Raw genomic sequence first — 24,203 nt, forward strand, 5'->3', positions numbered from 1 at the left:
TCCTTGTTGAACTGGTCCACATATAGAAGATTTGTTTAAAATGTTATAAAAGGGGGGCAGCTGGGTAGCTCAATGGATTGAGAATCAGGCCTGGAGATGGGAGGTCATAGGTTCAGATCTGGCCTCAGATACTTCCCAGCTGTATGACCTTGGGCAAGTCACTTGACCCTCATTGCCCATCGTTACCACTCTTCCACCTAGGAGCCAATACACAGAAGTTGGGAATTTGGGGAAAAATGTTATAAAAGAACTTAGCTTTGTGCTATGGCTTTACAAAGCATTCTAGTCACTTAACATATAAATTATTAGAAAAAATAAACATTATAGTTGGAAACATATCTCTTTGAATATATGAATATTGATATATATCTTATAATAAATGTTTGTATATTATGCATTTATATGTGCTTATTAGACATACAAATATTTAAATATAGTATACACAAATATACAAAAATCTACATATTTGTAAATCTATATGGAGTTGAAAAGAGAGAGCCTTGATGAGGATAAAGATAAAAATAGGAATAGAAATGGAGGTAAAATGGAGATTATAGGGATAGGGATAAAGAGAGATGATGGGGAGGGGAATAGGCATAGAGACAGATATGAGATAGAATTAGTACTGATAGGGATAGAAATAGAAGGAGAGACCAAGATAAAAAGAGAAAAAGAATAATTATCCCCAAAATCTTAGTTATAAGTTGTGTAACTTAAAACCTTTGGAATCACATATACATACATGTGTATATGTATATGTATATTATATATGTCTGTATATGTGTATATATGTACATATGCAAGCATGTGTGTAGACATTTGCTGCATACATGCACACACATATGTGTCTATGTATACACCTATTATACATGTATATTCATGTATATATTAAGAGACCAAATGAACTTTTTCCATTTTTTTCCTCCAAACTGAACTGAATTTTCTTATAAGTGTTTGGGACTTATATAAATGAAAATGTGCTGACAGTTCTTTAAAAGAAAGACAGTTGTATGATTATTGTTTTGTAGTATGATCAAGGCATTTAACATACAAAGTGATAGAAAAAGTAAAGGTATGTCCCAGAAAAAAATTATTCTTATAAAAAGTATAATTTCTTAAGCTTTATGCAAATTCATTTATTCATATATTTATACACATACTAGTGTTTTCTATATATAGACATACATTTAAATAAAGATATATATTTACATAAAAGTGTCTTTGCATGTATGAGCGTAACAGTTGAATCAGGTGACTATTTCTTTATTTTTGCATTATACCTATGCATATAAATTATATACATATTTGTATAAATGCACAGGTGGATATTTGTGCATGTGTGTGTGAATGAGAAAGAGAAGGAGGAAACTAACCTCCAGATCAGACATTCAATGGGGTAAAGGGTGGAATTCTGAAATAGGTAGATCTATAGACAGTTATAAGAATAACAACAAAGCAAAGAGGTAGTTGTCATATATAAGATAAAAGATACATATTTTTATTTTGGCCTATAGGGCAAAATTAGGAAGTAAATGGAATTCATGGATTTTCTTCAAAAACCTCTTTTCTTTTCAGAACACCTTTTGCTATCCTCCTCAGTGTTTTCTACTTTCAGGAGGTCAAAGAATGTAAGGCAAAAGAAGCTAAAGAAATTACTTCTGAAATAGTAAAAACTAGACCTTAATAAATAAAAACAGAGTAACTAAAAAAGTTCCAAAGAAGTTCAAAAGCACAATAAAGGAATCAAAATAGCAAAGTAAGAAATTCTAGAGGCATCAATAAAGAATTAGAGGAAAGACAAGATAATATGTTGCTTGAAATATATGGCTGAAAACTTTAATAAGGCAATGGATCTGAGGTCACTGATGTTATTGTAAAAGAAGAAAAATATTCTGTAGGCTATTCCCATGGTTGGGAAATTGAGTTATACACATCCTTGAGGTGAAGAGAATTAAGTGAATTGATATCTATTTGAATTGAGTATTGCAGTTAAAGATAATTCAAATGAGAGATGAGCTACAGCAGGAAGGGAATATCCTCAAGTTTTATTTTACTTTGTTTTCTGCAAGATACTAAAACAAATAAATAAATAACTGAATGAATGAATGAATGAACGAATAAATAAACAAACAAACAAATAATTAATTAAATAAATGAACAAGCAAACAAACAAATAAATAAATAAATGGATGAATAGTTCTAGGCATCTGGTGGTGGTTGAAACAAAGAAAAGGGGACAGTTCCTCTATATGTGTGTGATCATGTAGAGATCACTTATTTCAAGCATAATAATCCATATATATATTTCAAACAGATTTTATTTTTAATGATAAAACTTAGGCTTCTAGGGACCAGTTGGAGGGAAGGTTGAATAGAGGTGAACAGAGGAGTGTGTATGTGAGAAATTTAAAAAAAAAGAAAAATGGATAGAATTTAATGTAGGGAAAATAAATCAAGAATTATGTATTTGACTGTAATGGACTGAATTTTCCTCCTAAAGAGAAGAGAATGTAAGAGCAGTTAAAACTGAGAATTAAAATTTGCTCCCTTCAACAAATACACTTAAAGGATGAAGACACACATTATCTACAAGTGAAAACCTAGAATTAAAATTATTTTCCTTCCACCAAATACAAAAAAGAGAAGTTGCAAGCTTAATGTTGGATGAGACATAAGTAACAGGGCTTTTATCAACAAGACAATAAAGGAAGCTAAAATATGCTTAAGGGAATCAAAGAAAAAGGTGCAATATTAATATTCAACATACATGTACAGAATGATATAGTATTTAAGAACTTAATGGAAAATTTAATTGAATAAATATAATGAAAGTATTAAAACAATAATTTTCAATTTAATAATGATTATTCACATCTTGAGAATCTAGTTATTTCTCCTTCCCATTTTTAGTTCTTTACTTAATAGATTTGATAAATTAATCCATGTTTTAAATACCAAGAGTCTAAAGCCTTAATGTATTAACATTCATGCAGTTAAATCAGGGCAGTATGACAATAGTGGCACAGTATAGTGCCAGACTTGGAGTTATGAAGACTCCACTTCTTGAGTTCTTGAGTTAAAATCTGATGTCAGATAGTTACAGGTTGTGTGACCCTGAGTAAGTTACAACCCTGTTTGTGTCATTTTTTTTATCTGCAAAATTATTTGGAGAAGGAAATGGCAAACAATTCCAATATCTTTGCCAAGAAAATTCTAAATGGTATCACAAAGAGTCAGACACAACTGAAATAAACAACAAGAAGCTAAATGTTTATGGGAGCAGGTACTCCAAACTTAGATCAGCTGATCTTATGCAAGCCTTTTCTCGGTCTGATACCACCTGCTAGAGCTTGTCTGTACTTTACTGTCAAAGACTTCAAGAAACACATGATCACTTTTATGTTTTCAGGAGGCACTGGAATAAGACAGCACTGTATGTCTTATTAAGATATTAATTGCAAATTATCGCAATATTATAAAAATAAAATATGAACTGCTCAAAAGTAACTTCCCTAAATAGGAGAAATATCCTTTTTTTCCCATAGTCAGTCATCAGGAATTTTCCTAGGCAACAGATGCACTAGTTGGCACTTTATCATTCTTAGTTTCTAGATAAGTTCAAATTGTAAGAATTATTTCTCAAATTGATTACATTAAAACAATTTATATCCTGTTGTCTAAATTGATATAGAGCACAATTGAAAACATCTCATGGCCAAAAATTTGCAGCCAATTAATCTTAATACATACTAATTATTCAGATTAAACTCTTCCCCCTACTAATTAGTGTGAGCAGCTTCTTAAATATTTTTAATCTCAATCAAAATGCCATTCATTAAAACATAGAAAATATCTTATATTATTTGGATAGCAATCTTGATCTTGCAATTTTCTTTCTTGTAAAATGGAGAAATTATTTGCATACATCTTTGACCCTGAAATAGACAGAGAGGACTGTTAGATGCATCTTTGTGACTAAATGGTGATCAAACACCTTCACTGTCATCCATCAAACAAGAATTATACCAAGATGAAAAATCTCAGAGTAGAAAGAGATATGTAAGTTTCACTCAGATTCACAAATAAACTTTATGTCATTATCGGTTTATTGAATTGGTCTATAAATACATTCTCCAAACACAAATAAATGGCCGTCTGGTAGGATTTATGTCCCTGGAATATGTTAAGAGCAAAGTTTTATGATCTATATTTATGATTTCATACAGTGCTACCTAAAAATGCACTTTAAAAATCTTATTACTGTCAAATTCTTTATGTAGACCAGTGATTTGACATTCTCACATGAGAGAACATTAAAGCTTTTGCCTTTTTAACCTCATGATCTTGGAGCATAAATCATTTATAACAGATTCTCTTCTCTGTGTCTTTTCAGTGTTATTGGATTCTTATCTTTCACTCTAGTCTACATTTCCAATTTAATTTATTCAAAACTTTTGTTCTGCTTTTCTCATCTTACAAAGAGATGCAAGGGAAATGGGGATATGAAAATTGAAGGAAGAAAAAAATACTTATTTTATACTCTGTACAATCTTTTTGAAGAATCTCTCTGTTTAAAAAGATGACTACTAGGTCACTTTTTACAGTCACTTAAAGTCCCAATAGTTGTGTTAGATTCTATGTGTCTATCGATTAAAATCTCCATGACTTTTATTGTTGCTATAAACATTAACTTATTCATAAAATACAAGTAAAGAACCATCCAAGAAACAATCCTGCATGTCTCATAACTGCTATTTATTTCTGTAAACTGAAATTGGTGACATGAGGAAAAGAGTGTTTATTAAAAGACATGACCTAAATTTAGGTGGCTTAAGGGTTACAATAGAAAATCCAATAATTGAAAATCCCTCTGATGTCAAATTTGAAGTTATCTATTTATCAAATCAAAGCTTTTTAAAAGAAAGTCTGGTTTGTAAAAGAAAAATAATATATTTTCCATTAATATCTTAAAAATCACAATTCAAATATTATATCCCTTAATTAGATTGGTAGATATTTCCTAATATATTTTTTAAAAAGTCTCCAGTGGTAATAAATTTATTGAGTGTGACAGCAAAAATGAACTTTATGCCATCCATTCTGTTGACAGATTTTCTTTTATTAAAGATTCTCATCTTACTATGCAATGGTTACTTGACTTGTTTTCTTTCCAAGTAATGAAACCTCTCATTAATTGTTAATTATTAATCTATCAACAGATGAGAACATCCTTCCCTATAAGTTCCTCATTTTAATATTCTCCAACAATCCTAGGAGACAACTGCTATTATTTTCTTTTTTTTTAATAATTTTTATTTTTTAGAAAAGTTAACATGGTTACATGATTCATGCTTTTACTTTCCTCTTCTCCCCCTGAATACCCCCCCATAGCCAATGTGCATTTCCACTGGCTTTAACATGTGTCATTGATCAAGTCCTATTTCCAAATTGTTGATAGTTGCATTGGAATGTTAGTTTCGAGTCTAAATCCCCAATCATGTCCGCCTCAACCCATGTGTTCAAGCAGTTGATTTTCTTCAGTGTTTCCACTCCTGTAGTTCTTCCTCTGAATGTGGGTAGTGTTCTTTACCATAAGTTCCATAGAACTGCCCTGGGTCATTGCATTGCTGCTAGTACAGAAATCCATTACATTCGATTTTACCACAGTGTATTGGTCTATCTGTACAATGTTCTTCTGGCTCTGTTCCGTTCTCTCTGCATCAGTTACTGGAGGTCTTTCCACTTCAAATGGAATTCCTCCACTTTATTATTCCTTTGAGCACAACATTATTCCATCACCAGCATATACCACAATTTGTTAAGCCATTCCCCAATTAAAGGGCATACCCTTCTTTTCCAGTTTTTTGCCACCACAAAAAGTGAATCTATAAATATTTTTGTACAATTCTGTTTATCTATGATCTCTTTGGGGTACAAAACCAACAATGGTATGGCTGGATCAAAGGGCAGGCATTTTTTATAGCCCTTTGAGCATAGTTCCAAATTGCCATCCAGAATGGTTGGATGAGTTCACAACTCCACCAGCAATGCATTAATGTCCCAATTTTGGCACATCCCCTCCAACATTCATTGCTCTCCCCTTCTCTCATTTTAGCCAATCTGCTAGGTTTGTGGTGATACCTCAGATTTGTTTTGATTTGCATTTCTCTAATTATTAGAGATTTAGAGAACTTTCTCATGTGCTTAATAATCGTTTTGATTTCTTTATGTGAAAATTGCCAATTCATTTCCCTTGCCCATTTATTGATTGGGGAATGGCTTGATTTTTTACAGAATTGATTTAACTCCTTTTATATTTGAGTAATTGGACCCCTGTCAGAGTTTTTCATTATAAATATTTTTTCCCAATTTGTTGTTTCCCTTCTGATTTTGGTTGCATTATTTTTCTTTGTACAAAAGCTTTTTAGCTTAATATAATCAAAACCATTAAATTTACATTTTGTAATTTTCTCTAACTCTTGCTTGGTTTTAAAATCTTTCCTTTCCCAGAGATCTGACAAGTATACTATTCTGTGTTCACTTAACTTATTTATAGTTTCCCTCTTTATATTCAAGTCATTCATCCATTCTGAATTCATCTTGGTGTAGGGTGTGAGATGTTTATCTAAACCTAATCTCTCCCATATTGTTTTCCATATTTCCCAGCAGTTTTTGTCAAATAGAGGATTTTTGCCCAAAAGTTGGGCTATTGGGTTTATCATACAGTGTCTTGCTGATATCACTTACCCCAAGTCTATTCCACTGATCCTCCCTTCTGTCTCTTAGCCAGTACAATAAAGTTTTGATGACCTCTGCTTTATTGTATAGCTTAATATCTGGTACTGCTAGGCCCCCTTCCTTCACATTTTTTTCATTATTTCCCTTGATATTCTTGATATTTTGTTATTCCAGATGAACTTTGTTATACTTTTTTCTAATTCAGTGAAAAAGTATTTTGGTAGTTTAATAGGTATGGCTCTAAATAGGTAAATTAATTTGGGTAGAATAGTCATTTTTATTATGTTAGCTCATCCTACCCATGAGCAATCAATGCTTTTCCAGTTGTTTAGAACTAGTTTTAATTGTTTGGAAAGTGTTTTGTAGTTGTGTTCATATAATTCCTGTGTTTGTTTTGGTAGATAGATTCCTAAGTATTTTATATTCTCTAGCGTGATTTTAAATGGTGTTTCTCTTTCTAACTCTTTTTTTATTAGACATTTATTAATATTCATTTTTAATCTGTTTACATACTTTATGCCCCTACTTTCCCCTTCACCCCCCGCTATCCCCCCACCCATGGCCAATGCACATTTCCACTGGTTGTAACATGTGTCCTTGTTCAGGGTCTATTTCCCATTCATGTCCGCCTCAGCCCATGCATTCAAGCAATTGTTTATCTTATATGTTTCCTCTCCTGCAGTCCTTCCTCTGAATGTGGGTAGCATCTTAACCATAAATCCCTCAGCACTGTCTTGTGTCATTGCAGTGCTGCTGGTACTAGAGCCCATTACATTCGATTTTACCATAGTATATCAGTCTCTGTGTACAATGTTCTTCTGGCTCTGCTCCTTTCACTCTGCATCACTTCCTGGAGGTCTCTTCAATTTGCATGGAATTCCTCCAGTTTATTATTCCTTTTAGCACAATAGTATTCCATCACCCGCATATACCAAAACTTGTTCAACCATTCCCCAATTGAAGGACATCCCCTCATTTTCCAGTTTTTTGCCACTACAAAAAGCGCAGCTTTAAATATTTTCATGCAAGTCTGTTTATCTATGATCTGTTTGGGGTACAAACCCAGCAATGGTATGGCTGGATCAAAGGGCAGGCAGTCTTTTATAGCCCTTTGGGCATAGTTCCAAATTGCCAGCCAGAATGGCTGGATCAGTTCACAACTCCACCAGCAATGCATCAATGTCCCAATTTTGCCACATCCCCTCCAACATTCTTTAATCTCACCTTCTTTCATTTTAGCCAATCTGCTAGGTGTGAGGTGATAACTCAGAGTTGTTTTGATTTGCATTTCTCTAATTATTAGAGATTTAGAACACTTTCTCATGTGCTTATTGATACTTTTGATTTCTTTACCTGAAAATTGCCTATTCATGTCTCTTGCCCATTTATCAATTGGGGAATGGCTTGATTTTTTATACAATTGCTTTAACTCCTTGTATATTTGAGTGATTAAACCCCTGTCAGAGTTTTTCGTAATAAAGATTTTTTCCCAATTTGTTGTTTCCCTTCTGATTTTGACTACATTGTTTTTGTTTGTACAAAAGGTTTTTAGCTTAATATAATCAAAACCATTAAATTTACATTTTGTAATTTTCTCTAACTCTTGCTTGGTTTTAAAATCTTTCCTTTCCCAGAGATCTGACAAGTATACTATTCTGTGTTCACTTAACTTATTTATAGTTTCCCTCTTTATATTCAAGTCATTCACCCATTCTGAATTCATCTTGGTGTAGGGTGTGAGATGTTGATCTAAACCTAATCTCTCCAATATTGTTTTCCAAATTTCCCAGTAGTTTTTGTCAAATAGTGGATTGATGTCCCAAAAGTTGGGCTCTTTGGGTTTATTGTACACTGTCTTGCTGACATCATTAACCCCGAGTCTATTCCAGTGATCCTCCCTTCTATCTCTTAACTAGTACCATATTGATTTAATGACTGCTGCTTTGTAGTATAGTTTGATATCTGGTACTGCTAGGCCCCCTTCCTTCACATTTTTTTTTCATTATTTCCTTGGATATTCTTGATCTTTTGTTATTCCAAATGAAATTTGTTATAGTTTTTCCTAATTCAGTAAAGAAGTTTTTTGGTAATTTGATAGGTATGATGCTAAATAGGTAAATTAATTTGGGTAGGATGTTCTTTTTTATTATGTTAGCTTGTCCTACCCATGCACAGTTAATGGCTTTCCAATTGTTGAGGTCCAGTTTTATTTGTTTGGAAAGTGTTTTGTAGTTGTTTTCGTATAATAGCTGTGTTTGTGTTGTTAGATTGATTCCCAAGTATTTTATATTGTCTTGGGTGATTTTAAATGGTGTTTATCTTTCTACCTCTTGCTGTTCTAATGTGTTGGAAATGTATAGAAATGCTGATGATTTATGTGCATTTATTTTGTATCCTGCAAATTTGCTAAAGTTGTTGATTAATTCTACCAGCCTCTTAGTTGATTCTCTAGGATTTTTTTGGTATGCCATCATATCATCTGCAAAGAGTGATAGCTTAGTCTCCTCATTGCCTATTTTGATACCCTCAATTTCTTTTTCTTCTCTAATTGCTATTTCTAGTGTTTCTAGTACTATGTTGAATAATAGAGGTGATAATGGGCATCCTTGTTTCACTCCTGATCTTATTGGGAAGGCTTCTAATTTATCCCCATTGCATATAATGCTTGTTGATTGTTTTAGGTATATATTGTTTATTATTTTTAGGAAGGGTCGTTCTATTCCTATACTTTTCAATGTTTTCAATAGGAATGGATGCTGTATTTTGTCAAAGGCTTTTTCAGCATCTATTGAGATAATCATGTGATTTTTGTTTGCTAGACTGTTGATATGGTCAATTATGTGGATGGTTTTCCTAATGTTGAACTATTCTTGCATTCCTGGTATAAATCCCACCTGATCATGGTGGACGACCTTCTTAATTACTTGCTGTAGTCTCTTTGCTAATATTCTATTTAAGATTTTTGCATCTATATTCATTTGGAAGATTGGTCTATAGTTTTCTTTCTCTGTTTTTGGTCTTCCCAGCTTTGGAATTAGTACCATATTTGTGTCATTAAATGAATCTGTTAGGACTCCTTCTTTGCTTATCATATCAAATAATTTGTATAGTATTGGGATTAGTTGCTCTTTGAATGTCTGATAGAATTCACTTGTGAATCCATCAGGTCCTGGTGATTTTTTCTTAGGGAGTTCTTTGATGGCTTTTTCAATTTCTTTTTCTGATATGGGATTATTTAGGTATTCTATTTCTTCTGCTTTTAATCTAGGTAATTTATATTTTTGTAAATATTCATCCATATCTCCTAAATTGTTATATTTGTTGCCATATAATTGGGTGAAATAGTTCTTAATGATTGTCTTAATTTCCCCTTCATTATAGGTGAGTTCTCCCTTTTCATCTCTAATACTGTCAATTTGGTTTTCTTCTTTCCTTTTTCTTATTAGATTGACTAGTACTTTGTCTATTTTATCTGTTTTTTCAAAATACCAGCTTCTAGTCTTATTTATTAATTCAATAGTTCTTTTACTTTCAATTTTATTAATTTCTCCCTTAATTTTTAGTATTTCTAATTTAGTTTTCATCTGGCGTTTTTTTATTTGCTCACTTTCCAATTTTTTGAGTTGCATGCCCAATTCATTGATCTCTGCCCTCCTTAATTTGTTAATATATACACTCAAGGATATAAATTTCCCCCTGAGTACTGCCTTGGCTGCATCCCACAGAGTTTAGTAGGATGTCTCATCATTGTCATTCTCTTCAATGAAATTGTTGATTGTTTCTATGATTTCTTCTTTGACAATTTGGTTTTGAAGAATCATATTGTTTAATTTCCAATTGGCTTTTGATTTACCTGTCCAGGTGCCCTTACTGATTATTTTTTTATCTCATTATGATCTGAGAAGGTTACATTTATTATATCTGCTTTTTTGCATTTGTTTTCCATGATTCTATGCCCTATTACATGGTCAATCTTTGTAAATGTACCACGTGCAGCTGAAAAGGAGGTGTATTCCTTTTTGTCCCTATTTATATTTCTCCACATATCAATTAAATCTAATTTTTCTAGGACTTCATTCATCTCTCTTACCTCTTTCTTATTTATTTTTTGGTTTGATTTATCTAGATCTGAAAGAGGAATATTTAGATCTCCCACTATTATGGTTTTACTATCTGTTTCCTTCTTGAGCTCTGCCAGTTTCTCCTTTATGAATTTGGATGCTATACCACTTGGTGCATATATATTGAGCAGTGTTATTTCCTCATTGTTTATACTGCCTTTAATCAGGATGTAATGACCTTCCCTGTCTTTTTTAAACATATCTATTTTTACTTTGGCTTTGTCAGAGATCATGATAGCCACTCCTGCCTTCTTTTTCTCATTTGATGCCCAAAAGATTTTGCTCAAACCCTTAACCTTGAACATGTGCATGTCTACCCACCTCATATGTGTTTCTTGTAGACAACCTATGGTAGGATTTTTGTTTCTGATCCACTCTACTATTTGCTTCCGTTTTATGAGCGAGTTCATCCCATTCACATTCAGAGTTAAAATTGTTAGTTGTGTATTCACTGACATTTTTGTATCCTCCCCTAGACCCACTCCTTCTTATTACACTAATTTCTTTTACACCAGTGGTTTGCTTTGAGCCGGTATCCCTTATCCCCTCCCTTGATTTACTTCCCTTTCTGCCCCCTCCCTTGTTGTTCCCCTCTTTTTGTTTTTTTAAAAGACCAAATGAATTCCCTCCCCCTTCTTCTCCCCTCCCTTTTTTGGCCTCCCCACTCCCCTGCTCCATTTGATTTATCCCTTCTGACTTTCTCAGTAGGGTTAGATAGAGTTCTTTATCCGGATGGATAATAGAGCTACTCTTCCTTCTCTGGGTTGATTACACTGAGAGTAAGGTTTGATTATGCTTTCTTTCTCTCCTTCTTATGATGTTATTCATCCCCTCCCCTTCACATGCCCTCTTTGTGTGTATTAGAATATCTTATTTTTCTTATTTACTCGTATTTTTCTTGGTGTCCCCTACTATTCCGCCCTCTTTCCCACCCCCCATGTCTTCTTAGACCATTTAGTATCCTGTCCTCTCCCTATGAATTATTCTTCTGGTTGCTATAATAGTGAATATTATAATAGTGTATAGAGTTCACTACAGAGAATTATACATAGCATTTCTCCACCTAGTAATACAGATAATTAGATCTTATTTATGCCCTTAAAGAGTCAAGCTTAAAAGACTATGAGTTTTCTTTCTTTTCCCTCTGTTTCTTATTTACCTTTTCATCTTTCTCTTGATATTTGTGGTTGAGTGTCAAACTTTCCATTTAGTCCTGGTCTCTTTTGTGCAAAAACTTGGAATTCTTCAATTTTGTTGAATGCCCATACTTTCCCCTGATAGTATATGGTTAGTTTCGCTGGGTAGTTGATTTGTGGCTGAAGGCCCAGCTCTCTTGCCTTTCTGAATATTGTATTCCAAGCCTTGTGGTCTTTTAGCGTTGAAGCTGCCAGATCCTGTGTGATTCTTATTGGTGCTCCTTGATATTTGAATTGTCTCTTTCTGGCTTCTTATAAGATTTTTTCTTTAACTTGAAAGCTCTTCAATTTTGCTATTATATTTCTGGGTGTTGACTTTTCTGGGTCCAGTGTAGAGGGTGTTCTATGGATGCTTTCAATGTCTATATTGCCCTCTTGTTGTAGAACTTCAGGGCAATTTTGCTGAATAATTTCTTTAAGTATGGAGTCCAAGTTTCTATTAATTTCTGCCTTTTCTGGAAGACCAATGATTCTCAAGTTGTCTCTTCTAGACCGGTTTTCTTGGTCTGTCACTCTCTCATTGAGATATTTTATATTTCCTTCTATTTTATCAGTCTTTTGACTTTGTTTTATTTGTTCTTGTTGTCTTGAGAGATCATTGGTTTCTAAATTTTCGATTCTAGCCTTTAAGGACTGGTTTTCAGCTTTAATGTTTTGGTTTTCGGCTTTAATGTTTTGGTTTTCAGCTACAATTTTTTGGTTTTCCTTTTCAATCTGGTCATTTTTGGTCTTCAGTAGACTTGTCTCACTTTCCAATTGAGAAATTCTGCCTTTTAAACTGTTATTTTCTTGCCAGATTTCTTCCATCTTCCTCAGCATTTCATTTTTAAACTCTTCCATAGCTTGTGACCAGCTTTCATTTTTTGGGGGAGGTTTGGATTTTTGTTTTCCCTCATCTGTTGTCTGGATTTTCTCTGTGTAGAAGTTGTCGAGTGTTCCAGAGTTTCTCTTGATAGTCTTTTTCTTCTGGACTTCCTTATTGCTGGCCATTGTTAGCCCCACCCCTTATCAGCTTTGTCTTTGCACTCAGGGTCTGCCTGAGCCTTCCAAGGTCCCAGGGCTCCTGGTCTCCTTGTCCTCGGGGTCACGCTTCCTGGTAGTTACCGGTCTGCCCCTCTGCCTGAGGTTCCTTCAGCAGTCTTTGGGGCTGCTTCCACTGCTGCGCTGGGTCTGCATGGGGTCCTCACTGGAGGTCCAAGCGTGGGCTGGAGATGGTTATTCAAGCCTAGGGCACTGCCTTTGCCTGCACAGATGCTCTTAGGGCACTGCCTTCACTCTTGCAGAAGGTAGTGAAAGTCTGTGGGCTAGAGATCTTTATTCACACCTGAGGCAATGCCTTCAGCACTTGGGAAAAGTCATGTTTTAGAGGCCTTTGTCCTGGCCTGAGGCGGTGCCTTCACCCACATGGACACTTGGGGAAAGTCCGTGCAAGCCCCCAGCCACCTGGGGTCCTTCGTTTTGTAGCACACAGGTACAAGCCCCAGGGCTGCCAGTGATTATCTGGTTGCCCCAGTCCTGTTTTCACACTTGTGCATTGGAGTTGTGCAAGGTGTGCGGTGTGAGGGGTGGGGGAGGGGCTTCTTCCTCTCGCGTTTTAGTGAGAGCTATTTCACCCCCCTATAGCTTGGAAATGCCCCAATTCTGTGTACCTTCAATGCTGCGCCCTGTTGTGGGGTTCCTTCGTTCCTCTGGACTCGTTTTTATTTCCCCTTGAGGAGTCCTGTATGCTTCGGTCAGGAGAGATTGAGCTGCTGCTCCTTACACTGCCGCCATCTTAACCAGAAGTCCTCTTTCTAACTCTTGCAGCAGTGATATGTTTGAAATATATAGAAATGTTGATGATTTATGTGCATTTATTTTGTATCATGCAAATTTGCTAAAGTTGTTCATTACTTCTACAAGCTTCTTAGTTGATTAGTTGATTCTCTAGGATTTTTTAAGTATACCATCATATCATCTGCAAAGAGTGATAGCTTAGTCTCCTCATTGCCTATTTTGATACCTTCAATTCCTTTTTCTACTCTAATCACTAATGCTAGTGTTTCTAGTACAATGTTAAATAATAGAGGTGATAATGGGCACCCTTGTTTCACTCCTGATCTTATGGGAAAGGCTTCTAATTTATCCTCATTGCATATGATGCTTGTTGATGGTTTAAGATATATACTGTTTGTTATTTTTAGGAAAGGACCTTCTATTCCTATACTTTCTAGTGTGTCCAATAGGAATGGATGTTGTATTTTGTCAAAGGCTTTTTCAGCATCTATTGAGATAATCATGTGATTTTTGTTTGCTAGACTGTTGATATGGTCAATTATGTGGATGGTTTTCCTAATGTTGAACCATCCTTCCATTCCTGGTATAAATCCCACTTGATCATGGTGGATAATCCTCTTGATCACTTGCTGGAGTCTCTTTACTAGTATTCTATTTAAGATGTTTTCATCTATGTTCATTAGTGAAATTAGTCTGTAGTTTTCTTTCTCTGTTTTTGATCTACCTGGCTTTGGAATTAGTACCATATTTGTATCAAAAAAGGAGTTTTGTAGAATTCCTACGTTGGATATTATATCAAATAATTTGCATAGTATTGTGATTAGTTGTTCTTTGAATGTTTGATAGAATTCACTTGTGAATCCATCAGGCCCTGGCGATTTTTTCTTAGAGAGTTCTTTAATGGCTTATTCAATTTCTTTTTCTGATATGGGATTATTTAAGTATTCTATTTCTTCTGCTGTTAATCTAGGCAGTTTATATTTTTGTAAATATTCATCCATATCACCTAGATTGTTATATTTATTGCCATATAATTGAGCAAAATAGTTTTTAATGATTGCCTTAATTTCCTTTTCATTGGAGATGAGGTCTCCCTTTTCAGCTTTGATCCTGTCTACTTGATTTTCTTCTTTCCTTTTTTTATTTGATTCACCAATACTTTATCTATTTTATCTGTTTCCTCAAAATACCAGCTTTATAGTCTTATTTATTAATTCAATATTTCTTTTATTTTTGATTTTAATAATTTCTCCCTTGATTTTTAGTATTTCTAATTTAGTTTTCATCTGGGGATTTTTAATTTGCTCACTTTCAAGTTTTTTAAGTTGCATGTCCAATTCATTAATCTCTGCCCTTCTTAATTTGTTAATATATCCACTCAAGGATATAAATTTCCCCAATGAGTACTGCCTTAGCTGCATCCCACAGAGTTTGGTAGGATGTCTCATCATTGTCATTCTCTTCAATGAAATTGTTGATTGTTTCTATGATTTCTTCTTTGACAATTTGGTTTTGGAGAATCATATTATTTAATTAACAATTAATTTTGGATTTAACTTTCCAGGTGCCCTTATTATTATTTTTATCACATTATGATCTGAGAAGTTTACATTTATTATTTCTGCTCTTTTGCATTTATTTGCAATGTTTCTATGCCCTATTCCACAGTCAATCTTTGTGAATATACAATGTGCAGCTGAAAAGAAGGTGAATTCCTTTTTGTCCCTATTTATTTTTCTCCACATATCTATTAAAACTAATTTTTCTAAGATTTCATTCACCTCTATTACTGCTTTCTTATTTATTTTTTGGTTTGATTTATCTAGATCTGAAAGAGGAATATTTAGATCTCCCACTATTATGGTTTTACTATCTGTTTCCTTCCTGAGCTCTGCCAGTTTCTCCTTTAAGAATTTGGATGCTATGATATTTGGTACATACATATTGAACAATGTTATTTTCTCATTCTTAATGTTGCCTTTTATCAGGATGTAATTACCTTCACTGTCTCTTTTAATAGTATCTATTTTTACTTTGGCTTTGTCAGAAATCATGATTGCCACTCCTGCCTTCTTTTTCTCATTTGAAGACCAAAAGATTTTTCTCAATCCCTTTACCTTAAACCTGTGTATGTCCACCCACCTCATATGTGTTTCTTTTTTTTTATATAAGTTTTTATTTTTAGAAAAATTTTCCATGGTTATATAAGTTATGTTTTTACTTTACCCTTCACCCTATCAACCCCCACCCCCCTCTGCTGTAGCTAATTCACATTTCCACTGGTTTTAATATGTGTGGTCAATCAAGACTTATTTACACATTATTAATGGTTACGTGGTTGTGGTCTTTTCAGGTCTGCATCCCCAATCATGTCCTCATCAAACCAAATGTCCAAGCAGTTGTTTTTCTTCTGTGTTTCTACTCCTGTAGTTCTTCCTCTGAATATGGGTACTATTCCTTTCCATAAATTCCTCAGAATTGTCTTGGGTCATTGCATTGCTGCTAGTACAGACGTCCATAACATTCGATTTTACCAAAGTATCAGTCTCTGTATACAATGTACTTCTGGCTCTGCTCATTTCACTTTGCATCAATTCCTGGAGGTCTTTCCAGTTCACATGGAATTCCTTCAGTTTATTATGCCTTTGAGCATAATAGTATTACATCACCAACATATACCACAATTTGTTCAGCCATTCCTGAATTGAAGGGCATACCCTTGCTTTCTAGTTTTTTGCCACCGCAAAGAGCGCAGCTATAAATATTTTTGTGTAAGTCTGTTTATCTATGATCTCTCTGGGGTACAAACCCAGCAATGGTATGGCTGGATCAAAGGGCAAGCATTCTTTCATCTCTCTTTGGGCATAGTTCCAAATTGCCATCCAGAATGGTTGGATCAGTTCACAACTCCACCAGCAGTGAATTAATATCCCAATTTTGCCACATCCCCTCCAACATTCATTACTCTTCCCTGCTATCATTTTAGCCAATCTGATAGGTGTGAGGTGGTACCTCAGAGTTGTTTTGATCTGCATTTCTTTAATTATTAGAGATTTAGAATACTTTTTCACGTTCTTATTAATACTTTTGATTTCTTTATCTGAAAATTGCCTATTCATGTCCCTTTCCCATTTATTAATTGGGTAATGGCTTGATTTTTTATACAATTGATTTAGCTTCTTGTATATTTAAGTAGTTAGACCTCTGTCAGAATTTTTTGTTATAAAGATTTTTTCCTAGTTTGTTATTTCCCTTTTGATTTTGGTTGCATTGTTTTTGTTTTTACAAAAAACTTTTTAATTTAATATAATCAAAATTATTTAATTTTCATTTTGTAATTTTCCCTAACTCTTGTTTGGTTTTAAAATCTTTGCTTTCCCAGAGATCTGACAAGTATACTATTCTATGTTCACCTAATTTACTTACAGTTTCCTTCTTTATATTTGTCTTTCACCCATTCTGTATTTATCTTGGTGTATAGTGTGAGATGTTGATTTAAACCTAATCTCTCCAGTTTTCCCAGCAGTTTTTGTCAAATAGTGTATTTTTGTCCCAAAAGTTGGGGTCTTTGTGTTTATCATACACTGATTTGCTGATGTCACCTACCCAAAGTCTATTCCATTTATCTTCCCTTCTATCTCTCAGCCAGGATCATATTGTTTTGATGACTGCTGCTTTATAGTATAGCTTAATATCTGGCATTGCTAAGCCACCTTCCTTCACATTTTTTTCATTATTTCCCTTGATATTCTTGATCTTTTGTTCTTTCAAATAAAAATTGTCATAATTTTTTCTAATGTAGTAAAAAATGGTTTGGGTAGTTTGATAGGTATGGCATTAAATAAGTAAATTAATTTGGTTAGAATGGTCATTTTTATTATGGTAGTTTGTCCTACCCATGAGCACTCATTGTTTTTCCAATTGTTTAGACCTAGATTTACTTGTTTGGTAAGTGTTTTGTAGTTATGTTCGTATAATTCCTGTGTTTGTTTTAGTAGATAGATTCCTAATTATTTTATATTGTCTAAGGTGATTTTAAATGGTGTTTCTCTTTCTACCTCTTGCTGCTGTGATGTGTTGGAAATATATAGAAATGCTGATGATTTATGTGCATTTATGTTGTATCCTGCAACTTTGATAAGTTGTTGATTATTTCTACAAGCTTCTTAGTGGATTCTCTAGGATTTTTAAAGTGGACCATCATATCATCTACAAAGAGTGATAGCTTAGTCTCCTCATTGCCTAATTTAATACCTTCAATTTCTTTTTCTTCTCTGATTGCTATTGCTAGTGTTTCTAGTACAATGTTAAATAAAAGAGGTGATAATGGGCATCCTTGTTTCACACCTGATCTTATTGGGAAAGCTTCTAATTCATCCCCATTGCATATGATGCTTGTTGATGGTTTTAGGTATATACTGTTTATTATTTTTAGGAAAGGTTCTTCTATTCAATACTTTTCAATGTTTTCAATAGGAATGGATGCTGTATTTTGTCAAAGGCTTTTTCAGCATCTAATGAGATAATCATGTGATTTTTGTTTGTTAGACTGTTGATATGGTCAATTATGTGGATGGTTTTCCTAATGTTGAACCATCCTTGCATTCCTGGTATAAATCCCACCTGTTCATGATGAATAATCCTCTTTTTTACTTGCTGGAGTCATTGTGCTAGTATTCTATTTAAGATTTTTGCATCTATGTTCATTAGGGAGATTGGTCTGTAATTTTCTTTCTCTGTTTTTGATCAACCTGGCTTTGGAATCCGTACCATATTTTTGTCATAAAAGGAGTTTGGTAAGACTCATTCTTTGCTTATTATATCAAATAATTTGTATAGTATTGGGATTAATTGTTCTTTGAATGTTTGATATAATTTACTTGTGAATCCATCAGGCCTTGGCGATTTTTTCTTAGGGAGTTCTTTAAGGGCCTTTTCAATTTCTTTCTCTGATATTGGGTTATTTACGTATTCTATTTCTTCTGCTGTTAATCTGGGCAATGTATATTTTTGCAAATATTCATCCATATCACCTAGATTACTAAATTTATTGTTATATAGTTGATCAAAATAGTTTTTAGTGATTGCCTTAACTTCCTCTTCATTAGAGGTCAGGTCTCCTTTTTCAACTTTGATACTATTAATTTGGTTTTCTTCTTTCCTTTTTTAATTAGATTAACAAGTACTTTGTCTATTTTATCTGTTTTTTTCAAAATACCAGCTTCTACTCTCACTTATTAATTCAATAGTTCTTTTACTTTCAATTTTATTAATTTCTCCTTTGATTTTTAGTATTTCTAATTTAATTTTCATCTGAGGATTTTTAATTTGTTCGTTTTCTAGTTTTTTAAGTTGCATGCCCAATTCATTAACTTCTGCCCTCCATAATTTGTTAATATATGCACTCAGTGATATCAATTTTCCCCATTGAACTGCTTTGGTTGCATCCCATAATTTTGGGTAAGATGTCTCATCATTGTCATTGTCTTCAATGAAATTATTAATAGTTTCTGTGATTTGTTCTTTCACTAAATTATTTTGGAGAATCATATTATTTAATTTCCAATTAGTTTTTAGTTTGCCTCCCCATGTATTCTTACTAATAACTATTTTATTGCATTATGATCTGAGAAGGTTACATTAATTATTCCTGCTTTTTTTGCATTTACATTTATTTGCCACGTTTCTGTGCCCTATTACATGGTCTGTCTTTCTGGATGTTTCATGTGCTGCTGAAAAGAAGGTGTATTCCTTTTTATCTCCATTTTTCTCTAAATATATATTAACTCGGATTTTTCTAGGGTTTCATTCACCTCTCTTATCTCTTCCTTATTTATTTTTTGGTTTGACTTATCTAGATCTCATAGGGGAAGGTTCAGGTCCCCCACTAGTATCTATCTATTTATTCCTTGAGCTCTACTAGCTTCTCCTTTAGAAATTTGGAAGCTATACCTTTCGGTTCATACATATTGAATACTGATATTTCTTCATTGTTCATACTGCCTTTTATTCGGATGTAGTAACCTTCCCTATCTCTTTTAACATTATCTATTTTTACTTTGGCTCTGTCAGAGATCATGATAGCCACCTCTGCCTTCTTTTTCTCATTTGAAGACCAAAAGATTTTGCTCCATCCTCTCATTTTCATTCTATGTCTGTCTGTCTATCTAATGTATGTTTCTTGTAAAAAACATATGGTTTGGTTTTGGTTTCTAATCCACTTTGCTTTTTGCTTCCGTTTTGTGGGTGAGTTCATCCCATTCACATTCAGAGTTATAATTATCAACTCTGCATTCCCAGATATTTTGATTCTGTCTCCTAGACCTGTCCTTTCCTCTTTCACTGTTTCCTTCTATACCAGTGTTTTGTTTTTAATGAGTTCCTATAATCCCCTCCTTTGTTGTACTTCCCTTTCTCCCCCCTCCCTTCTTATTCCCCTCTTATTGTTCTTTAAAGCCACATGGTGCTCCCCACCCCAAGCCCTCTCCCTCCCTAGTATTGTTTCCCTCCCTACCAGTCCCTTTGTTACCCTTTTACTTCTGTATAGGGAGTGAATCAATTTTCTGCCCCTATGAATCTGATTGTTCTTTTCTAAATTGATTTCAATGCCCTTAAGTATTGAATATTCCCTCTCTCTATCCTCTTTACCCTTACAGTGTATTGTTATTTTCCCCCTATGGATCCCACATGCTTCTTTATGGAATATAAATTTATTCCTTTTTGTTTGCTTTCCTTTTTTTCTTATTGTTATATTCCCCCCCAATTTTGTATATATTTATACATACATACATACATACATATATATATATATATATGTATATATATTTATATATCTCTTGACATTTCATCCTATACAGTTTTTCCCTGTTCCCTCTATGTATGTTCCCTCTAGTTACCCTGTTGGTAGTAATAATTTCTAATATTTGCCAATACCTTCTTTTCTTCTTGGGATATAAATTGTTTGAACTTGTGTCCCTTAAAGAAAATATTTTTTCTCCTCCCCCCATTTTCTTAATTACCTCATGTTTATTCTTTGGAGTTCTGGGTTTGGGCAGCAAACTCTCTGTTTAAGTCTGGTTTTTTCTTGATGAATTTTTAAAAGTCCTCAATTTTATTGAATGACCATACTTTCCCTTGCAATAATATAGTTAGTCTTGCTGGATAGTTGATTCTTGGTTTTAGACCCAGTTCTCTTGATTTTCTGAATATCGTGTTCCATGCCTTCCAGACCTTCAGTGTAGATGCAGCCAGATCCTGTGTTATGCTAATTGTGGTTCCCTGATATCTGAATAACTTGTTTTTGGCAGCTTGTAATATTTTTTCCTTGGCCTGGTATTTTTTGAATTTGGATATAATATTCCTGGAAGTTGTCAGTTGTGGCTTAAATGTAGGAGGTGATCTGTGGATCCTGTCAATTTCCAATTTTCCCTCTTGTTCAAGAATTTCTGGGCAATTTTCTCTGATAATTTCTTGTAAAATGCTATCTGATCTTTTTCTTTTATCATGATGTCCTGGTAAACCAATAATTCTTAAATTGTCTTTTCTAGCTCTGTTCTCTAGATCTTTGGTTAAAATCAATGAGGTGTTTCATATTCTCAAATTTTTCATTTTTTAAAATTTCATTTAATATATTCTTGCTCCCTTGTCAAGTCATTTTTTTCTAGTTGTTGAATTCTGTTTTTTAAAGACTGAATTTCATCCCTTGCTTTTTGGTCATCCTTCTCTTTCTGGTCTGATTTGCTTTGTAGATCATCTTTTGCCTTATTTCCTTCATTTTCAAGCTGGCCAATTCTGGCTTGGTGCATACATATTGAGCAATGTTATTTCCTCATTGTCTATGCTGTCTTTAATAAAGATGTAATGACCTTCCCTGTCTTTTTTAATCACATCTATTTTTACTTTTGCTCTGTTAAAAATCATAATTGCCCCTCTTGCCTTCTTTTTCTCATTTGAGCCTTAAAGGATTTTGCTAAAGCCCTTTACCTTAAACCTGTGTATGTCAACCTGTCTCATATGTGTTTCTTGTAGTCAATCTATGGTAGGAATTTGGTTTCTAATCCACTCTGCTATTTGCTTCCATTTTATGGGTGAGTCCATCCCATTCACATTCAGAGTTATTATTATCAGTTGTGTATTCCCCAACATTTTGGTATCCTCTCCTAGTTCTACCCGTGCTTCTTACACTATTTCCTTTTAAACCAGTGGTTTATTTTAGACCAGTCCCCCTTATCCCCTCCTTTAATTTACTTTCCTTTCCACCCTCTTCCTTGTTATTCTCCTCTTTTTTTATTTTTAAAGCCTAATGAATTCCCTCCCCCTTCTTCTTCCCTCCCATTTTTGACCTCCCCACTCCCCTGTTCCCCTTGCTTTATCCCTTCTTACTTTCTCAGTAGGGTTAGATAGAGTTCTATATCCCAATGGGTATAGCTACTCTTCCCTCTCAGGGTTAATTCCACTGAGGGTAAGGTTTAAATATTACTTCTTAATGTTCTTTTCCTCTCTTTCTTATAATAGTATTCATCCTCTCCCCTTCCAATGCCCTCTTTGAATGTAATAGAATATCGTATTTTTCTTATTCATTCAAGTTTCTCTTGGTGTCTTCTACTATTTGCTCCCTTCTTTTGCACCCCCATATCATCTTAGGCCATATAGTACTCCTACCTTACCCTATGATTAATTCTTCTAATTACTATAATAGTGAAAACTATAGTAGTGATTAGAGTTCACTACAGAGAATTACACATAACATTTCTCCACATAGGAATACAAATAATTAGATCTCATTGAAGCCCTTAAACTGGCAAATTTAAAATATAAGAGTTTTCTTTCTTTCCCCTCTGTTTCTTATTTACCTATTCATGTTTCTCTTGATTTTTGTTGTTGAATATCGAACTTTCCATTTAGTCCTGCTCTTTTCTGTGCAAATACTTGGAAATCTTCTATCTTGTTGCATGCCCATACTTTCCCCGGGAAGTATATAGTCAGTTTTGATGGGTAGTTGATCCTTGGTTGTAGACCCAGTTCTCTTGCCTTTCTGAATATCATATTCCAAGCCTCACAGTCTTTTAACGTGGAGGCTGCTAGATCCTGTGTGATCCTGATTGGTGCTCCTTGATATCTAAATTGTCTCTTTCTGGCTTCTTGTAAAATTTTTTACTTTTACTTGGAAGCTCTTGCATTTGGCTACTATATTCCTGGGGGTTGTCTTTTTGGGGTCTACTGTAGAGGGTAATCTATGGATCCTTTCAATGCCTATATTGCCCTCTTGTTGTAGAACTTCAGGGCAATTTTGCTGAATAATTTCTATTAGTATGGAATCCAAATTTCTATTAATTTCTGCTTTTTCAGGAAGACCAATGATTCTCAAATTGTCTCTTCTAGACCTGTTTTCTCGGTCTGTCACTTTTTCATTGAAATATTTCATGTTTCCTTCTATTTTATCAGTCTTTTGACTTTGTTTTATTTGTTCTTGCTATCCTGAGAGATCATTAGCTTCTAATTGCTCAATTTTAGCCTTTAGAGCCTCGTATTTGGCTATAATCTTTTGGTTTTCCTTTCAAATCTGGTCATTTCTGGACTTCAATTTACTTGCCTCACTTTCCAATTGCGAAATTCTGCCTTTCAAACTGTTATTTTCTTGCCTGACTTCCTTTTGAGCTATTTCCCACTTCTCTAGCTAAATCTTTTCCATCTTTCTCGTCATCTCAGATTTGAACTCTTCAAGAGCTTGTGACCAGTTTTCATTATTTTGGGAAGGTTTTGATGTGATTGCTTTTTTATTCTCCTCTTCTGTTTGCTCTGTTGTCTGGATTTTCTCTGTGTAAAAGTTGTCGAGTGTTAAAGATATCTTCTTGTTTATCTTTCTCTTCTGGGGTTCCTCTTTCTGGCTTGCCATTTTTAGCTCAGCAGCTTCTCAGGTTTATCCTCACACTCAGGGTCTGTCTGCACTCTTTAGGCTCCTGAAGTCTCAAGTTTCATTGTTCTCAGGGTCAAGCCTCCTGGTAGTCCCCCTTGCTTGATCCTCTGCTGGAACCTCCTTTAACAGTCTCAGGGCTCTGCTTCCACAGTCATGCACCTGTCTGCACTGATTCCCCTCTCAAGGTTTCGGAGACTTTGCCTGGGCCTGTGTCTGAGACTTCACCTGAGCCTTCCCTCAAGACCTGTGTTCAAAGTCCTCATTCTTTAGCCTCTTGGGGTCTTAAGTCTTGCTCCTCTTGGGAGCAGGCCCTGGAGCTGCCTATGACTTAATGGGTGCCCCAAACTTGCTCTAATTCTTTTGTGCTGGCTTTGGCACTGTAGGTGGTGTGTGTGTGGGGTGGGGTTGCTCAGTTCATGATTTAGTGAGAGCTGTTTCACCCTTTTATAACATGGA

This window comes from Gracilinanus agilis, chromosome 3 (genome assembly GCF_016433145.1).
Source record: "Gracilinanus agilis isolate LMUSP501 chromosome 3, AgileGrace, whole genome shotgun sequence".
NCBI lineage: Eukaryota > Metazoa > Chordata > Mammalia > Didelphimorphia > Didelphidae > Gracilinanus > Gracilinanus agilis.